The 3,874-nt window shown below is 40.6% G+C and overlaps 1 protein-coding gene across 1 annotated transcript in view; it reads right to left on the bottom strand.

Annotated features, from left to right (window-relative positions):
- The window catches only part of LOC101863198 (zinc finger protein 62 homolog), a 15,569-nt gene extending 12,540 nt beyond the window's left edge, over nucleotides 1–3,029 (bottom strand). Inside the window, exon 1 of the mRNA XM_005101774.3 lies at nucleotides 2,237–3,029. The gene's annotated coding sequence lies outside the window, so the exon portion shown is untranslated. The remainder of the gene's footprint in view (nucleotides 1–2,236) is intronic.
- Between the last annotated feature and the right edge of the window lie 845 nt (nucleotides 3,030–3,874).

The following is a 3,874-nucleotide window of genomic DNA, read 5'->3' as shown; positions in this document are numbered from 1 at the left end:
TCTAGCCGTACTTAATATTGATGGCTGAATTGTAAATGAAATTTTTAGTTTGCAATGCCTGAAGTATTTGTATTTCAGACAAAACCAAAAGGCGCCTTACTGACTTGCATCATGTATTTGAACCTGAATAATTACTGGATCTAGATCTAATGAGACCTGTGTACTTAACAGGCTTGAGTCGATAGACTGTGTGCGGGAATGAATGTAAAAATTTACCTCACATTACATTTTGGTTGTAGTAGCCACCGTTTCTAACATGATTATATTGTAGTTCTGCCTGAATTGTGGAAGCTTTCTCAGTTTTTTTTATAAACACCTCCTAGGATTTCTTGACTCCTTTTTTTATGACGTCTTATTCCGATCAATATTGGGTAGATATAGATCTAGAATCTAGATGTAGAAAAATCTAGATCTAGATTCTAGATCTAGATTAGATCTAACAATTGTTTCTGACATCGTTTGCACAAAAGTAGACGTCTTGTTCATCTCTCAATCATAATCATCTGAGTTTGAGTTTGAGCAAGTTTAAGTCGAAAGACGTTTGGATAACAATCAGAAATTATCAGTGCAACTCGAACTTAGGCCTAGAGAACGTATACAAGCTGTTTACTGTCTACGTTCTCTAAGTCTAATGTTCAGTGCTTCCAAGTGTGGCATCGAATCCCGGTCCCGAAAGGGTTGGGGGGTTTTTTCCTTCTCCTGAGCCTAAAATTAAAATTTTAAAAACTCACAGACCAAGGAAAGCCACTACTGAACTTTAACCAGGCCTAAATTGGTAAAAGAAAAAGTATCGGTATTTTTTTACTTTCCCTCCCGTCTCACACTCAGCTACCAATTGTCTATTTTGTACTAAATATTGATGCGCTGAACACGAATATCAACTTCATTTCCGTCGCAAATTAATAGTTTTTGTGAAATATTTGATTGTTTTTAACCGAGATAGACATGCTTTGGACCAATCGGGGGGTTCCAGGAGGGCCTGGCCCACTGGGGTAAAATTAAAAGAAAATCTGGGGGGTTACAGGGGGGCATGCCCCCCTGTTTTTACCCATAGTTTGATATTTTACAGTTAGATTTGAAATTGTCTTGAAAATAATTGCTTTGCGACAGTTTTAGTGGCTTTATGTGTGATCTGCGGCAAACAGTACAGCAGTTTGACCCCTGAAACAGTGTATCTGTGTGCGGGAGTGAAAGTAAAAATTTACCAAAGTATCTATAAGGCTATACTAAGGCCTACTTGTAGAGCTCCTCTTGGGGACAAAACCAGAAGAATGTGCATGCTTCTTCACTACTACTAGGCTACATAAAAAAAACTACAAAGCAACAAGATATAATTATGGGAACAATTTGTTGGTCAGTCGAGAAGAGGACAACAACAACAAACAAACAAAAACGTCCAGGACCGGGATCGAACCCACGCTAAAAAAGTAATGGTTTGACTTCAAGCGCAGACGCGCTGTCACTTCGGCCATCAGAACTTCCGATAACGATGTGCATATTAAGCTTGATATACACACGGCGACACAGCGTTTTATTTAGCACTGGCGCTAATCGCAACGCGGCGTTTTATTTAGCACTGGCGCTAATGGCAACGTGGCGTTGCAAAATAGGCACTTCCAAAAAAAATTTTTTAACACCACCAGTTTTTAAAGTCAATTAAAGTGGCAACATGGAAGGACCCTTGTTTAGTCAATGTCACTGTCAATGGTGGCATTTACAGAGGCTGCTCTCAACTGTAGTGTCTGTTCAGCTATGCGTGTATACAGGTAGATCTCTAGCACAGTGTACTTCTACACCTGTGTAGGCCTAAGTAATTAGCAGCAGAGTAGATCTAGGCTAGATCTAGCAGTCAGTGCACACTGGACCTGGACAAGAACAAAAGAAGACTAAATAAAAGGAGAGGAAAAGTAGGAAAGGGTGAACACAGTGTGTGGAATTTCTCCCAGTCCATGATTTTAAAACATCACGTAGAATCTAAGGTTGAGGCTGTCAACCAGATCTAATTTCAATGCAAAAGACAACTCGAGTACAGCCCGATCTAATTTCTTTGTTCTCCGTCTGGGACCCCTCCTCGCCGATAATAATGGTAAAATGGCAGTCCATTTCGGAATTTGAGCAAATTTAGGTCAACACAGCTTGCACAAAAGTTATAGTCAAGTACAATGCTTTTCCATCACGGCACAAATAACGGACACACAGGGTCCACAGTTCAACAAAACATATATTTCTCCACTACCTTGAAAGGTGTATGAGGCTTAGAGCATTGAATTGCTTTTTCCTGCAGATTTGTGTTGTCGTTATCGGGTCCTGCTGATGGCCTACAAGTCGGCCTCGGCGTGACTTGTGAGTCAGTTCTTTAGGTTGCCAGATCGGAGGAAGACGATAGGTCAAACAAGACCTGAAAGCAGCCTAAAACCAACGCAAAGCTCCGCCAAAATAACAGTAAACTTCTGGATTAGTAACCTCGTCTGGCATTTTTAACGCCAACATTCTAATTGACACCATGCAATTCCAGAAATCACACAAAAGTACTGGTACACTTTTGTAATGTGAGATGCTCGGCCACGAGCACTTTTTAAAATGCAATACTCCAGACTTGCACCGTTACAGTAGTATCATTAAGACTTGTACTAGATTCTAGCTCTATTACATTTCAGACTCTATGCAAAATTACTTCAATGTGTTGTTCAAATAAGACTTCGGGAAGAAGCCTGACCCACGACAAATCTGTTTTATTATGTGATTTTGCATTTGCAAAGCCAGTTTTGGTTGTGAAAACAAAGGACACTATTCCCATAAATTGTAATTCATGTGTGTATTTTTCTCACGAGCTGCCACGACTAGCCTTGAGGGCAAAGGCCGTGACAAATTGAATTAAAGCTTGGCTCAGAAAACTGAAAACAAAAACACTTGGCCTGATGATACTAAGGCCAACATGGCAACTTATGTGAGCTATAACTGCCAGGTCCGATAGGAGGATATAGACTGGGTGATTCTAGACAGCCTAGGCTAGGCCTTCACACACACACACACACACACACACACACACACACACAGCACAGACAAAAAAAAATATCGGATAATACGATTCGCGGAAAAATAATTGTTTTGCAGACACGGAAGACTTCAGAACAAACACCAAAAAAAACCTCAGAAAACCCTGCGTGTTGAATTCCTTGCCAAAGTCATATTTTAATTAAAACAAACTGAATTTGAGTGAGAAATCAGATATTCATAATCCCGATCACTTTTCTATCACGTGCACAGGTACGAAAGTCAAAATGATCGCGTCGTTGAATCAATAGATCTATTGGTTTGGTTTGATAGAGGTTTTACGGGCGAAAGTGAACAGGATACAGCCCAGTAGTTAATTTATAGTGGGCCTCTTGTGCAGCGGCGGGGCGTAGTGAAGGGCTAAAGGGCTTGAGCCCCACCGGAGATGACTAGTGAGAGATATTTCACTCGTCAGCTGGCCCCTCTTTGCATCATGTTATTTACACGAGATCGGAGACGCAGTGCCTTAAAACTATGTCACACCGTACATTTCATAGTTTGTTCCTCTCAAAGTCACTTCCCCTTGTTATTTCCTATAGGCCTAGTTAATACCGGGGACAGAGGGAGGAGCGGGGAGCCATCTAGGTCAATACGTCGGAAGTAGTTGTATGTGGTGAAGTTGGTCAATAAATGTGCGCATAAATATTCAATTCATCAAATTTATGCTCCAGTGAAGGAAGAGGAAGCATATTTTTTTAAGTTTTAGTAAGAATTCTACAGCACTTTCTGCGTTGCATCAATAAGGCCATGTAAATGCCAAAGAATAGATGCGTTACAAGAGAGTTACATACATAAAAAAGGAGGAGGAGAGATAAGGACC

Source organism: Aplysia californica, unplaced genomic scaffold, assembly GCF_000002075.1.
Source record: "Aplysia californica isolate F4 #8 unplaced genomic scaffold, AplCal3.0 scaffold00298, whole genome shotgun sequence".
NCBI lineage: Eukaryota > Metazoa > Mollusca > Gastropoda > Aplysiida > Aplysiidae > Aplysia > Aplysia californica.
This window is presented reverse-complemented; position numbering and strand designations above follow the sequence as displayed.